Genomic DNA, 16296 nt, shown 5'->3' on the forward strand with positions numbered 1-16296 from the left:
AGCGTTTCCCAGGAGTGATCCCTGATCACTTCTTCTCAGGGCTCTTTGTGTAACTACCGTACCCCAACATTTACAGGGATGCTATTACAACCAAGAATAAAACAGACATGACATGCTGAAGTCATCATAGGGAAGGAACCAGAGAAACACCAAGGGCCATGAAATTCTTTCTCAGCCCCCTGTGAGTTAGAACAAGACCTAGCCACGTAGGCATGTTCTAGAAACTTCTGCTTCTTCATCAGTGATGTCATGAACCACTCTCCTTCTCAAGCCTCTTGCTTTCTTTACCAAATTTGTACAAAAACTTTAAAATATAAAATAGCTTAAGATAAAACAAACTTGAATTCTATTAAGTGAAAACCCCAAAAGCACAAAGTGATGGCATACAAGAGTGCTGTCATTTTCCACAAATAAAGCTGTTTAGGAACCCTCCTATGAGACAATCACACAGCAAAATGGAAATGGGAAATTTCTACAGGAGCTATTCAGCTGTAAAGGGTGAACCTGAGAACAATCTTTTTACCATCAGTGGTAGGTATACAAAGTAGAAGGGATCTGTTTTATAAAGCAGGTGTGCAGAGGAGCAGACATGCTCCTAGAACCACGTGTTGATTTGTCCAAGAGTAGTAATAAGCAAAGCCCTTTGGAACAGTCCTTTCGTTAGTCCTGCACTGACGTCTTTCAGGTATAACTTTTGAGATGAGCTTTCACATAGAGACCTCCAGTTTCAGACATAAGGGAAGGAAGCTGGGATGGTTTATTATTTCTGCAGTGAACCAGGGCTGCAACAGAGGGGCAGGACTTCCTCCTGCGGGTCCTTAGCACTCTGTCTGATGTCTCACGGATAGGGTGGAGACCGAAGCTCAGGTTCTGGATGGCGGCATCCTGGGCACTGCTGGTCTAGGTGTGTGACCCCCCCACATTGGAGCCAGCTCCTTCCCCCTGCCCAGGTGGAGCTGACCACACCACCTGCAGCTGGCACTAGGAACAGCTCTACACTGAGAAAGGACCTCTGGTCAGAAGGCCTTCTGTATTACTTTCATGGTTGGAAATTAAGCAACTTCTGTTGGTTTGTTTTCAAATGTCTATTTGAAAGTAGAAATATTTCTGGGAATATTAGCCTGCATTGGTGGTCATGGATCTCAGGATGATTTAGTTTAGGACAACAAATGGTTTGACTGTTCTCACCCAAATCTCATCTTGAATTGTAGCCCCCATAATTTCCACATGTTGTGGGAGGGACCCAGGGGGAGATAATTGAATCATGGGGGCAGTTACCCCCATACTGTTCTCGTCGTAGTGGGTAAGCCTCACGAGATCTGAAGGTTTTTTAAGAGGTTTCCCCTTTTGCTTGGCTCTCATTCTCTCCTGCCTGCTGCCATGTAAGACGTGCCTTTCACCTTTGGCCATGATTGAGGTCTTCCTAGCCACACAGAACTGTTGAGTTCATTAAATCTCTTTTTCTTTATAAATTACCCAGTCTCGTGTATGCATTTATCAGCAGTGTGAAAATGAACTAATATACCAGCTGAGATCTTTGTACTTGGAGAAAGTAAAAATGTTTGGAAGTATGAGGGTCAAGGCAGGGTCATCTTGAGGGATGGGGCTCATTCCAGGAAGGGGACAGAAGGAAGAGGGCAACATACTCAATCCTATAGCGTAGAGTTCTACTTATTACATATAAAGAGGTAGAGTATCACCATTTAACAATTTTGAAAGACAAATGAAAAATAGAAAAACATTGAGATAGACAAAAATACATCTATCACAGTCAGTGGCAGAGGTAACATTCAATTCCAGGTCTCCTGATTTTCTAAGAACAGGCAGAGGCCTACAGCCATTTATTGTACATGTGCTAGGTCTTTTACAATTGGCAATGATGTCATCTTCCAAATCCTTGTCAACCTTGTGTGAACAGTAATGAAAATGACACAGAGTGCTCTGCATTTTTTAAAAAATGAGAAAAAAACCTCAAAGCTGGACTGCAAGACCAAGCAATGCAAGCAGGTGGAAAACACCCATCCATTGAGATAGGCCACGGAGGGGGAGGTACCCTGGAAAAGCTATCACAATTTTTCTTTATTCCTGGGCAAAATAATACAGCATTCTGCATCTGAAATGTAAGAAAGCAAAGAAAGATAGCAGAGAGTAAAAGGCAGCAGATCTAGGCATAAGGTCAGGGCCCTTCTGAGTAGGCACCAGCCAATGTGATAACATTGTTTTTCACTTCTTTGTGAGTTAATCTTTGAAGCTAGGGTGTTTGCAGGGCCCTTGGAGGTCAACTGTAGTGATGGTAAAAATATTTTCCAGATGAAGCAATACAGTCCAGGATGTATAATGGGGTCAGTGAAACTTAGAATTAAAGGGAGACTGTGTAAGAAAATCTGAGTTGTATGATTGCTGCCAATACAACTTGCATGTTTTCTCCTTACGAGGATTTGTCATACCACATATGACAGCCGAGTAGGGAATAATAGAAATATTTAAATCATGATAAAGAGAAACAGTAAGAGAATGTTTTAAATTCAGAGAAAGAGGAAAGAAGAATGAGAAGAGGAAGATGAGGAAAAAGAGAAAGAGAAGAAAAAAAGAAGCGTTTTTAACAGATTGCTGCTACAGGCATCAGCAGGGCAGATGGGATATGGCTCGGGGTGAGGAAAAGGGGCAGAGACCAAGCAAAGGTGATGCGATTCTGAGGGTCGGGACAAGAAGACAACCTCGGGTTTCAAACATGCCAGGTGGGGAGTTCTGGAAACCAGGGGGGTCCTTGGCAGAGAGGCATTCAGGAACAACTGCACAGCCCGGCGTTGCTTCCAAGGCCCAGCGACATCTGCTCAGTGTGGAAACAGAACTGCTGGTGGTAAAATGAGCAAGGAGCACAAGCTCGCTAATCCGAGGAGCGGAAGGCCATTTTTAAAGGGCATTTGGAGTTGGAAGTGCCCCAGAACATGTCAGGTCTGCAGGCTTTTTAGACCGAGAGTGCAAAGCGGAGCCCAGTCCCTGGTCTCTGGAACCCAAAGCAAAGGGGCCTTGAAGTTCTTGTGTTATCGAGCAGAGTTTGAAGACCATGAAACAGCCCTCCTACAAAAAAGGCTCCTCAAGGGCCGTGGTGTCAGGAAGAGGTCAGAGGATCAGATCCCAATTAGTGGATCAAAGGGTAAAAAGGAAGGATCCAGGCAGAAGGGCAGTAACTTTAGACTTGGAGGAGAAAGACTGGAATATTAAGGTGGTAAAGGCATACAGATGGCACTCAAGACTGCCAATGGTTGAATGGAAGAAGGATCATCAGGGTGATATTTTTGGTGAGAGAGAGAAGGAAACCAGTGAGCTCATAAGGAATTAGATAGCAGTGAGAGGAGAGGCTTGGGCTGGAAGGAGCCTTCAAGGGAAGCCTTCCCTCGAAACTGGAGTTTTCTATACACGGTAACCTTAGGGAAGGCTAGGAGTTTGTGGTGGGATCAAGCACGAATGAAAGAAGGACTAGAAGTGAAAAACAGCAAGATTTCTTCTTCTAATAAGTCAGCCTCACCTGTAAGCTTGATTGGCAGCAGAAGCCAAGATTCCCATTTTCACTCCACATTGTTTTTTGGCGAGGTTGAGCCTCATTTGCTCTAAATGGCCTAGTGAGAGTCAGGTCCACTCCGCATCGGAGTATACTCCACTGCTTCTACCATTTCTGCAAGGCTGATGCGGGATCGAAAGCCCTCTTCTGGAGTCTCTCCGCCTCTGCTCTCTGGACGTACTCTTTTATAACCGTCTCATCTGTAGATGTGGAAAGACCAGAGGAAAAGAAACGGGTCACAAGAAAAGAGAAATGCAAAACAGTGACTATTCTGGTGGCACCCTTGGCTTAGTGGCAATAGCTTCTGCTCTCTGGAAAATGTTTAGCATCCTGGAAAAACATCCTTGCTCCCTAAGGTAGCCGCAAAGCATGAAGTCTAGCAGAGCCAGTCCAGGAAACGGCGCCTTGGGTGCGGTCTTACTAGTCACCTGCAGTGCTGCCGATTCCTCTCTAATGGTATTGGAGTTCCAGGAAGATTCTTTTAAAGTTCTTTCATCCCAACACCCCTACACAGCATGCATAGACCCTTTAATATTCGGAAAAAGAATGGCAAAATGCCTCACCTTCCTCTTAGGTGAGTGGAGGGAGGGAGATGGCAGATGGAGGAAGAGGTTCTTGTTGGCACTGGCCAGGATACAAAGTGACAGTCAGGAAACTGGGCAGTGCAGCAGGCAGTGCTCTGGCCAGTGTGCTCTGCAGGGCCGGTGTGGCAGAAGGGAGTTGAAAGCTATGGAAGAAGACATTAGCCCTGAACATGCTCAGGCTCCCTGAGACCTCTGCAGGAATAACCAACTGAAGATGGCAGTGGCTGCCCTCCTCGTAGCCTCAACGCAGGGGTCAAATGGAGTGAGAGGTAGGAAAACACCTTGAAATCAGGTTAGTGCAGTGCAGCCGGGTGTGCGCGCCAGACCACCAGCACAAGAGGCGTCAGAATGGACCCCTTCTCACCTTGCACAGTTGTCCAACACGTGTACTGAACAAATCCAGCTCTCTGATGCCCCTCATCGGCCAGCAGGGACTACCCCCACCCCGTGGTTTTCTCCATTAATGTGTGTCCACTTCTCTGGTGTGATTTTGGTGATTTCAGGGCCTATCAGACAGAGGAATTATTACAAAACTAATCAACGTCAACACTTCTTTTAACTTCTTTTTAAGCAAGGGGTTAAAAAATAAGGTCACCAGGCCAGTGGGGAATGTCAGAAAGACAGCCAGCTTCCCAGATAGCGTCAGACCAAGTGCTGGATGCACCTCCAGCCAGGACCGCCAAGGACGAGGACTGGTCTTAACATATCCTGCAAGAGGCATTTTGTCTGGGCTTCGGAAGATGAGCTCAGTGCCCAGCAAAACTCTCAGCTCACCCTGGGAATGTGATGTGATTTAACACACCACATGTCAGACTGTACCACAGCAGCAAAAATACACCACATATAATTTTACTGTGCACACTCACACATAACATTCTAATACAGCAAAAAGCATTAACATTATACATATCAACAGAATAGGTAAAACCGGCAACAGAAGACTTGGAGATTTAAAGAACTCAACCTGATACATCAGTGTGTTTTATCATCACCATCACTAGAAAAAAAGCGGCAGTAGCCATGCTAACATTTACCCGACATTTACCAAATTTAGTGAGGGTGCTAAATCCTTTACATGCATATCTAACTTAATCCTCAGAATGACCCTATAAACAGAAAAACTGAGATCTACGGAAGTTATAGAAGAGTGCCCATTATCACCACACTGATAGGTGGCAAGCCTGAGGTCCTCACCGAGGTCTGCCTGACTCCAGTGCCCAAGCTTCTAATCACGCTTTTACACTGCCCCTGCGCAAATGATTGTTTTGATAAAACAAAGCCTGTGCAAAGTCATCTCTGAAACCTGGTCTTGTTTGGAATCATAAACCTGAATTTGTTTTTGTATCCTCTCCCCATCCTGCTATAGACACCAGACCTTACAGAAGCAGAATCAGGGTGCAGTTGCAGGAAAAGACACAAGAACAGAGAACATCACATCTCCGTCTTGCAGGAACTGGCGGCGATGGTCCAAGCCAATGCCTCTCGAGGTGGCCTCCTCCTCTGATGGGAGGGAAGGGCTCACCAGAGGGTTCCCTGCTGGCAAGGCTCAGAGGTGTTGCTGTTATTTAACTCAAAGCCAATCACCAGAGCCTGAGATGCGGTCAGTCTTGTGTGCCGGGAAGACCAGCAACCATCCGGGAGGACGTGAGCATGTCACTCTCCAGGACCCCTTCTAACCCTGGGGCACGCAGGGTGCAGCCTGGCGCCCCGTCCCCTGTTACTCACCTCTACGTGTTTTCACGCTGTTTCCTTCTTCCCACTTGATAACCCACCTCTTCCACAAATGCCCTTCGATATTTGAGTGATAACAGAAACGGAGCCGCTGTGGCCATAAATTGCTCCTAAGCTCGGACAGAAACATCTGCTGACCAAATTACAGCCTTCCTGACTTTCCCCACGTCAGTGAGGGGAGACTCCGCTTCTCACACAATCACCAGGTGCCATTCTCAGCACAAACCTGGGACACTTATTTACAAGACCATTATTTGTTTTTCCTATACAGTCTGCACAATGGTTCAACATAAACCAAGTGTGCTGCACCCAGTGGAGTTTTCAGAAAGAAAAGCCCTTGTCCAGATCCCAGGGGGCAGTCCTCCAAGAGGCCCCGGTGGCAAGGGGCCCGCCCTGCACCTTCCCACCAGGGTGGTCCTGCTGCAAACCAGCTAAAGGCCATGTCTTCTTTATTTTCTCCTTTTTGCACTGGTCTTTGCCTTCTAAGAAGGGAGTAAAAAGAAAGGAGAAAAGAAGAAGCCGCAGTGGCAACGAGAACCGCTTCCCCACGCCTGGGGCGCCGCAGTGGCCCGTCCTCCCGTGTCCTCCGCGTCCTTCCCAGGCCCAGAGTCACGCATCACTCATCTTGTCACATTGAACTCCGGATGCTCCTGCCCTAGAGAATGCTCTGACTCTGGCAATTTTTCTTCATTCTCACTAACAATTTGGTAATGAAATATTGATTTTTAGTTAGATTCATATTGATGCTATTAGGTTTGCATTGATAAATCATGCTGGCCTCCTGTCTGGAAGGCTAGAGAGTGCCACACTGAGCCCTGGAGATTACAATCAACTCATTGATGTGTTAATTTGATGGATTTTTTCGTTCTCTTAGAAGGAATGGGAGGGTAAGGGAAGATTTTTCAGTGCGGCGTTGTAAAGTTTTCACAGTGAAATCAGGAGCAGTAATTGCAGGCTTCATGGGGTACATTCGCCTCTGAAGAATCCTTGGGCTGATTTGGCCAGGATGTTAAAAGCAGGACAGGTGTGGGGCTGCAGGGGGAGCATGGGCGGCTGTGGGTGAGGGCTGGGAGGATATGGCACACCTTGTAAACACTGTTCCAGATCCCACACAGGGAGGGAACGTTGCACGGTTACATCCTAATTAAGCCATTTAGAGGAGTCGTGAAGAAGCATTGCCCATCTCCAGGACTGCTCTGCCCGTGAAGACTGCCCGGTGCCAGGCAGGTGTGCCCTAGGCCCCACTGCCCTCTGTGCTTGCTGGCGACGGTGGCATGGTTCTTGAAGCATCTCCCTCTGTTTTCTCCTTTGCAAAGTGCCCCTTAGGAAGCCAGTGTCCTCTGCATCTGCAGCCTATTTGAAACGGCCTCTAGATTTGATTTATGGTTTTGTGCAGATGCAATGCCTGTCATTAGGGGACACTTGCCCACACCCAAGGATCACGTTGTGATTTTCCTCAAACACCCAGCGTTGGGGGGATGCAGTGAAGGTCCCAGGAAAGAAGGGACCTTCAAATGCTTAGGGAGGAATGCATTCTGTTTATTTTGCTTAGTTTTTTTAAGCAAACCTATTTCATGATCAAGCATGTGTCCTTCACCTCTGTGAGCTTTACACCCCCTTTCTTCTGATGAGCCCAAAATGACAACTTCACATGACCAAGTCCATTCCATTAAATTCACGTATGAGAGTGTGTGTGTGTGTGTGCATGTGTGCACTGCAAGACCTGATTTTTGAAATAGATACAATGCACACAGACACACACCCACACATGCACGCACACGCATGCATGCCGTGTGTGCTGAAGGGAGCCTCTGGTGGAGGGTGATGGGGTGAGGAAGGAACGTTTGCATCAGCTTCTGTCCTCTTAACCATCTAAAGAGCTCGGATGACTCACCAGCCACACTGATGGAAACTTTGATTCCAGCCCCCCGTTTGAGTAAGGAGGAGAGAAATGAAGTCTCCTGTGTGAAAAGCATTTTGTCCATTATAAAATCCCAGGCCAGCTGGAAGCCATGTCCTAATCAGGGAAACCCAGACGCTGGGGAGGTGGAAGCCTTTCAGAAGCACAAGCCCTAGCAGAACACGCAGTGTGCCATGCCCAGCAGTTGGACATCAGGTCCTGGGTGGACCACAGGGTGCAGTTACTTCAGGGAGGACTCTGAGTCACCCAGGCTCAGGACGGTGCTTGGGCTGTGGCTGTGTGCATCCGGGTGTTGGGGCTACTTCCCAACAAGTAATTTTCCATCTAGGTTGCAACCCTTCCCAGTCTCAACAGGTCTTTCCTTGAATCTCTGAGTAGCTCTCCTTAGACATCACCCTCACCTTCACAACTACAACCCAGGCCTGCTGCAGCCCCAGCTAGTCCAGCCCCACAGGGTGCCCAGGAGAGCGGGGCTCACCGTGTAGGAGCTGCCACTCAGATCTGCTGACTCCCACTGCCCAAGTCCAGCTGACTTGAAACCATGGAGGCCTCGGCAAGGAATGACATTCAGGTTAATCTCCATGAACCTTACAGTCAAAGAGCGCTCTCTAGTCAACCTTAGGAAACGCTCCTTCATCGACTTTTCGGTCACATCTTAACAGTGATGCTAAACACACACACACAGACATAACCCTGACCTCAAAATTTAGGATCACTGGGGAGATGCATCGTCTGTATCAATAACCTCAACTCAGTCCGCCCTCCCCGCAGTGAGTGTCCATGCGGGAAGCAGCTCCACGCCTGCACTCCTCTGGTCTCTCTCTACCTTCTCTTCGTGTTGAAACTGATCTTGCCTGCTAAGAGACCATCGGCTAGCCCCCGCCCAGGAGTCTTCCCCAGCCATCTCAGGAGGGTCATCCCCATCTGCCTGGGCCCTGAAAATCGGTGAGTGCTTGCTGCCACTCCCCAGAGCTGCAGGGATGCCTCATGTGACATCTCCGCTCCTGGAGTTCCAGTGTCTCAGAGCGGGAAGTCTGGGGTACCCACTCCACATCCCCGGGGCTCAGCACCCTGCAGGGTACAGTCGCACTGGCTGAGCTGAAGAGTGGTCCAAAGTGCGGCACCCCTTCAAAGTGGGAGTGCGACCACACCCAGAGAGGCAGTCTGAGACCTACATGACAGGCTCCAAGACTGGGGAGCAGAATGAAAGGAAGGTGGGCAGGACAGGCAGAGGGGCTGCGGAGCCCCTGCCCAGGGAGGGATATGCAGCCTGTGTCTTGGGGCCGTTGGTCCCCGTGGGACTGGAGCACAGGAACCCAGGGAAACAAAGTGTGGCTGAAAATGCGGCCTGCTGGTGTGTGGGGGCGGGTCACCAGCGGCAGAGTGGAGGCGTGGGTGAAACGCATAGGACTGGGAAATTCGTGGAGCGTTTGCCATATAAGTGATTTGCTTAGAATATTGTTTTAAGAACAACGAACTTAGTAGTGCTGGTAAATGGATTTAAGTGCAGAAGAGAGAAAAAAACACAAGCAGACCATTCAAAGATGGCAGGATCCTCCCGACAAGAAACATTGAGGGCCTGGGTTTTTTTTAAATTAAGTTAAACCAGGAATCCAGGCTTTTGCACACATTTATTACCTCCCCATCCTCACAGCCTGGGATGAAGCATTCCATAATCCTTATGGGGACTTTGTCGTCTCTATGCTTCTTATGAGTGCATGGATTCTAGGAATGACCCAGCTTGGAGGCCTCCAACACACTCATAAAGCAAGTGTTCTTTCGGAAACTGATATCCTGGGTACACACAGGCACCCCAAGTCAATGATTTTACTTAAAATTTCCACACTCATCACAGGCTCTGTTTTGACTTAGTAACCAAGTTAAAAAGGTCCTTTCTTTCAATTATGCTAATGCCCTTTGGTGTGATCAGGAGCACAAACAAAACGTGTAGCCAGGACTCTGAGCCCTTCAACGCAGGACTTTCAAGCACGATTCAATTATTTCATATTTTGGTTTAGAGAAAGTAACACACCCATATCTATGGAGAAAAAGACAACATGTGTAGTTTAAGGCTGTATGTGTTATAACAGACATCTTAAACACACATCACTACTGTTAAAAGAACTCCCCAAACTTTAAGTCAGTTTCACTTCTCTTGTGTCTAATTGAATCTGACTTTGAAGTTATGAAACCTCCAGATTTGACTAGCAGCTTCAAAAGTCCTGGTAAACTAGCTCCACAGTTCTCCCAGAACATTGACGAGCAGGAGACATTCCAATAAAGGAAGTGAAGAGAAAATAGCCCGACACGAACTCACAATTCCCACGTTAGCTACTTCCTTTCCCTCTGTAAAGACACCACCTTTTAAAAGGAGGCAGACCACACCGTAAACTTTATATAGCACACAGGCTGGTCAGTACAGCTAGTGCTCGACTTACGACCACGGTCGGGACCGCAGACCGGTTGTAACACGATTTGGTCGTAAGTTGAGTAGGCTATATGTACAGTTGAAATGGTGCACGCAGAGATGGTAGTGCTGCCGGAAGCTGGTCCGCACAGTCGTACGCCCAGCTGGGCAACGTTTGCGCTGCCAGACACGGAGCAGTCGTGGCTAGCGATTGTGGTCGTAAAGTCGAATGGTCGTAAGTTGCATAGGTGGTAAGTCAATCAATACCTGTAAATATCGTGTACCCAGAGACACAAAATAGGAGTGCTGGCCGGGCGTGGTGGCTCATGCCTGGAATCCCAGCACTTTGGGAGGCCGAGGCAGGCAGATCACAAGGTGAGGAGTTCAAGAGTAGCCTGGCCAATATGGTGAAACCCCGTCTCTACTAAAAATACAAAAATCAGCTGGGCATGGTGGCGGGTGCCTGTAGTTCCAGCTACTCGGGAGGCTGAGGCAGGAGAATCGCTTTAACCCGGGAGTTGGAGATTACAGTGAGAGGAGATCACACCACTGCACCCTAGCCTGGGTAACAGAGGAGGACCCCATCTCAAAAAAATAAAATAGGGGTGCCATGGAAAGGTCTCTAAATGCCATGCTCCTTGATCAGTATAAGCATGGTTTCCTCATTTCTTCTACCAGGGTTAGGCATACACCAAAACTCAAACATTAAAGTCCTACATTGCTTGTCTCTGAAGGCATTGGACTACACTGAAGCCAAAGGTGAAAGAATTTTTTTTATATTGGAAGCAGATAAAAGAACATTATATCACTTACTTAAAAATATACCCAAATTCCCTTGGATAACAACTCTAAGCATAAGACCACCATGTCTTCAGGAAATACCTTCTCTCTCCACTCCTGCATTGGCTCAGCAGAGGACAGAAGGGAAAGGAAAGCAAACCCATGATGAATGGAAAATCATTACCACCTTCTTTTCAGTAGGAAACACCTCTGGTAAACTTAAAACGGATTCTCTTTACTCCCCGCACACGAATTTGCATATGTCTTAACCAGGAGCTCTTCTCCCTTAGATTGGGTTCTTCCAAATTCAGACTCTCAGACAGGACGTAGGATCCCAGGAAGCAAGGGAGGGAGGAGAGGAGTGAGCAGGGAAGGGAAAGGCAGCCAGTGGCATAAAAAGAAGAGGGTGACCCCTCCCGGGGCCCCTCTGAGTTGACGATGGAGGAAAGGCCCAGATACTTGGGATGGTATCTAACAATTCCCACCCTCTCGGGTTGAGCACTGCTCCTGAGCCCTCACTCCTTGGCATCTCCAACCTCTCCGCACTGAGCCAGACAACTCCCTAGTGGAGAGCTCCCGTGCAGTGCATGGGTTCTGGCTGTGGGCACCCCAGGGGTGGGCCTGGTGGTGGGGAGCAGGCACATAGTGTCTGCAGTGCCCACTTCCCCACAAGTGGACTCCCCGTCCCTGCTCAGTTGTCCAGGGAATCACCCTTCCTACTCCTCCCTCAGCGAGTCCTACACCCAGCCTGTCACCAGCTTCTGTCTTCTGGCTGCTTCTCCTTTTCCAGCACTACTCCCAGCCCAAAGCGTCTCCTCGTCTATATCACGATAATTTCCTCCTGGCTGTCTTCCAAACCTCATACGATCCCTTTCCCCATCACGTTGATACCATCGGTGTGTCTTTCTTAAACAGGTTTCACGTCTGTCTTCTCAGAAGTACACATCCAACCCCCACCCCACCTGCCTTTCACACCCTCCGGGAGTAGGTTCCACACCAGCAGCCAGCTTCCCCCCCATCTCCTCTCCGCTCAGCTTCCACATCCAGCAGGCCAGGTGCCTCCTCCTGCAAAGCTCAGACACACGTAGATGTCTTGGCTCATTCTTGACCCCACTGTGGAAACCGGGACTCTGCTCTTTCTTCTTCTGTATGGCTTTGTGTAAATTAATTGGTGAAACAGAGACACAGAGAATTGTATCTGGAAAACGGGCAAGGCCTGCAGTGTGGCGGAAGCCCTGAAACAAGGTTCTATGCAAACATTGCAGGGCTGCCCCAGCGGCGAGCAGGGCTCTGGAAGCCCTGGCCACCCCCCAGCCACAGAAATTGCCTTCTCCTCTCAACCTGGAAAAATCCCACCAATCCACTTCCTCCGAGAAGCCTTTCCCTACCATTCAGTCAAGCTCACACTGACCTCGGACTTTCTACGTTCTTGCTTTTCTCGTGGCCAGTGAGGTATTTAACTTTTCTTTTGCAGTGTCATGGGTGTTGGCTTGTTCTTCGTTCATAAACTCTCTCCCCATAGAGCCTGTGTGTGGTACCTGGTCACCTCCCCCCAGACCCCAGTGAGCACCCGGTGGCGGGGCCTCAGGCGAGCTGGGCTGAGGGGCTGACTGCAGTGGGCCTGCTCTCGTATCGCCGTTTGGCTTTGTTTCTTTAAAGAGCCTAAGAAGTGTCTGCTAACCGCCAATACTGAGGCTTCGGAAATCACAGGACTTATTCTAACAGTCCTATGACTGGGGAAATCTAGAATGGTAAGAGCTACTTGTTGGCTCACTGCTCTTTTTCAAATTATAGGAAAATCACTTTCTAAGAAGTTTTTTTGTTTGTTTGTTTTGGTATTACTTTTTTACTCTTTTTTTCCATTTATTTTATTGCATTTTAGGTTTTGGGGTACATGTGAAGAACATGCAAGATTGTTGCATAGGTACACAAGTGGCAGTTTGTGTCCTTTGTAGGGACATGGATGAACCTAGAAGTTTTTTTTTGAGACACAGTCTCACTTTTTTGCCCAAGCTGGAGTGCAGTGGCGTGATCTCTGCTCACTGCAACCTCTGCCTCCCAGGTTCAAGCAATTCTCTGCCTCAGCCTCTGAGTAGATGGGATTAAGGCACCCACCACCATGCCCAGCTAATTTTTGTATTTTTAGTAGAGACTGGGTTTCACCATCTTGGCCAGGCTGGTCTTGAACTCCTGACCTTGTGATCCACCTGCCTCAGCCTCCCAAAGTGCTGGAATTACAGGCCACTAAGAAGCTTTAAAGAGAAGCAAGAAAAGAAAATGTTCAGCTAGGTGGACTGTGCACTTTGACACCACAATTCAGCACCCAAAAGTACACATGTAAGGGATGTTGATGTCTGCAGGTCTTGGTGGAAGATGTCAGAGGATAAATCACTAGCAAACAGGAGTTTCCTTGGAACTCTGTTGGATCAGCAGTTCGCAGACAGGAGGTCACCCAGGGCTCCTACTCACTCTCCATAGACATCACATGAAGACCAGCCTCAGAGAGGGGCTGCCCGGGACGGCGCCCAACAGGAGAAGAGCTAGGAGGTAGAGACAGGCACAGAGCCCGCCTCCGCACCACACATGTGAGGCTGAAGACTGGCAGTTGCATTGATTCTCTTGTGGACTGACCCTAATGGTTTATGACCCAGGTAGCAACGCAGGACCATGGACCGAGTGTGGTCAGCCATGCTTCGTTTCATCTTTTAGTTCAAATCTGTAGACATTGTTCAAATATTGCTAAATTTCTCGTAAATACTCTTATTTGACTTCTCTCAAAAGCTTGGCAAAGGGTAGGGCTGGGAAGCACACTCTGGAGCCAAAGGCCTGCGGTGAAATCCCAGGGAGACAAAACCCTAGATGTGCAATTTCAGTGACTTTCTTAGGTGGTCTATGCTTGCCTTGCAGGCAGCGTGAAGATCGTGAAAGTACTTACCTCACAGCGTTGCTGTGTGCATCAGGTGAATTCACATGCATAAAGGACGTAGCACAGGGCCTAGGACATGAAAAGCCTGACCTACATGTGAGCTACCATTTTTTTTTTCCCTGACAAGGTAGATCAACTTTCCTACTTGGGAAATATGTTTAAAGCCCCAGATCCTGCGTCCTTTAGATGAATCGAACTCTTTCCTCCCCAGCACGGTGTCTACCACTCCTGCCATAGCTAGCCAGGGCCACCCATCAGTGTTCTCTCCCAGCCACTGTAGGCCATGGAATATGCTGACCCAGTCGTTATAGGAGAGGCTGAAGGTGGCACTGTACGATGTGACTGTGGTGGGAATATCACAGCAGGTGTTGTTCAGCAACCCAGTGAGCTAAAGAACAAGAAAGGCACTGTGGAAAAGGAGGTGGCAAGGATGGTGACATGAGCAAGTGCAGACACAGGCAGGGAGGGGGCAGAGCCTGGCGGAGAGGCAGGCGGTAGCAGAGGCCAGGGAGAAAGGCAATCTTCTTCTTCCCAAGCTGGGTAGAGAAGGCAGCAGGCAGTGGACACTTAAGTAGCCAAGCCAGTTCAGAGATCTGAGAATCAGGAAGAGGAGACACTCAGAGAGAGAAGGGCCAGTCACGGACAATCCAGGCACCAGGGAATGACGCACAAGGCCCACAACTCAGCCCCGAAGACACACAGGAGTAAATCAGCAGAAGGTCAGGCCTCAGTGTTTTGACCACTGATCACAGAGCAGGGACAGCCTGCCATCCCCTGGTTTTATGGTCACTCCTCCCAGGATAAGCTGGCCGAGAGCGAAGGCCAGAGGAGGCCACCACCCCGATCCAGGCTGTGAGCTGGGGCTGCAGACTCAGGACTAAGGTTTATAGTGATTTATAAAAGCATGCCTACCTAGCCGACACCACACAGATTAATTCAGGCATCTAAGCGATTTCTTCATCAGCCACAAACAATTCCCAGGTCTGGAGCATTCATTTCTTCTGAAACACAGAAACAATTCCAGCCAATGCATTGTTTTTTGTTTTTTGTTTGTTTGTTTTTTTCTAAATGGAACAATGAACAAATACAATTGCTATTCAAGTCCTGGGGATACATAGTGGTTACCAAAATAATCGACCCTACTTAGAGCACGTAACAAAGTCATAGCACTGGTAGGCCATTCTGTGTTCGGTGGAAAAGCAGGATTCCTATTTCCCTTGACTTTTGGTTTCACCCACACTCCATGAAGTTTCTAACTAGGTGAAGGAGGATGAAGTCTATCCAATAAAACTTTTCTAATTGAAAATCATTACCAAACTGCTTTCTTCTAAGACACACAGGCTCCTGTGCTGGGATCTCCTGCCCCTTCTTCAATCACGTCTTTCTGCAGCATCGCCGGCAGGCCCAGGTCAAAGGAGAACAACAATGGCGAATTCGACTTCAAGGACCCACTTACAATTCCCTCTCTGACAAAAATAACTCCTTTCATGGGGAATTTGAGAATCTGAAAATTGGTGAGCCTTCTCTGTGGGAGACCAGCACAAAGCGAGGGCATCTCGTGTAGGCAGTTTCTTCTAAGGGCCATAAAACCCAAGAAACACCTTTGGATGTTTCTGTCCCCATCTTAGCGCTGTTCTTTAGACAATCACAAGAAAAGGGCTTTGTCCCTGAGAACAAGGCCTCTCTCCTTCTGTATCTATTGTGTTTGGCCCCTGCACGCACCTGTCAGGATGTTGACAATATTTCCAGTGAGGCATTTTCCTAAAGCATTCCCTCCCTTGGAGGGAACCCTGTCCTTGACATCTGTGACAGCCCGTGGGTGAATCATTTTGTGAAACAGGGCCTTCAATGGGAAGCTTTCGCTCTGATCGTGACCTCACTTAATTGTCTATGCCTTCAAAAGTCCAGGTTGCATTGGGGCCACAGTGGCACGTGAAGGCCCCCCGTGGGCGGCTGGGCCGGCAGGTTATTCTACAAGCTGTGTGCTTTCCACAAGTTCCTTTGCCTCCTGGGAACTAAATTCAAGATGGTAGTGAGCAATGCAAACCCCCAGACAATTTGGATCTTAGCATCCTCTGCAGTGACTTCTTCGCCTGGTTAATTTAATGGCGATTTTCTATCCTCTAGAGCAGCCTGGCTGTGGATGGAGCCACAGGTCTGTTCCCAGCCCACAGCCTACCTGACATGAGAGCAAATGAGCACTTCTGGTCACCCTCTGTCGTCAGCTTCCAGTCCACTGACCGTCTCCACTTCCCACTGGCCCCTGGAATTCCTAATGCTGAAATTCACCAGAGCCCTGTCCTTAGTGAGCTGGTGTCTACTATACCCTCTTGGCCTTCCAATCCCATCTCAATGGGTTTAAATGCCATCTAAAGACCAGTGACT

The 16296-nt window shown here is 48.4% G+C and overlaps 1 long non-coding RNA gene across 1 annotated transcript in view; it reads right to left on the reverse strand.

The window, feature by feature from the left end:
• The window catches only part of LOC116561814, a 40365-nt gene extending 25456 nt beyond the window's left edge, over positions 1-14909 (reverse strand). The window contains exon 1 of the long non-coding RNA XR_004273619.1: positions 14824-14909. This is a non-coding gene — a long non-coding RNA (uncharacterized LOC116561814). The remainder of the gene's footprint in view (positions 1-14823) is intronic.
• Between the last annotated feature and the right edge of the window lie 1387 nt (positions 14910-16296).

The sequence above is a fragment of the Sapajus apella genome, unplaced genomic scaffold (assembly GCF_009761245.1).
Source record: "Sapajus apella isolate SASKATOON/1434 unplaced genomic scaffold, GSC_monkey_1.0 scaffold30, whole genome shotgun sequence".
NCBI lineage: Eukaryota > Metazoa > Chordata > Mammalia > Primates > Cebidae > Sapajus > Sapajus apella.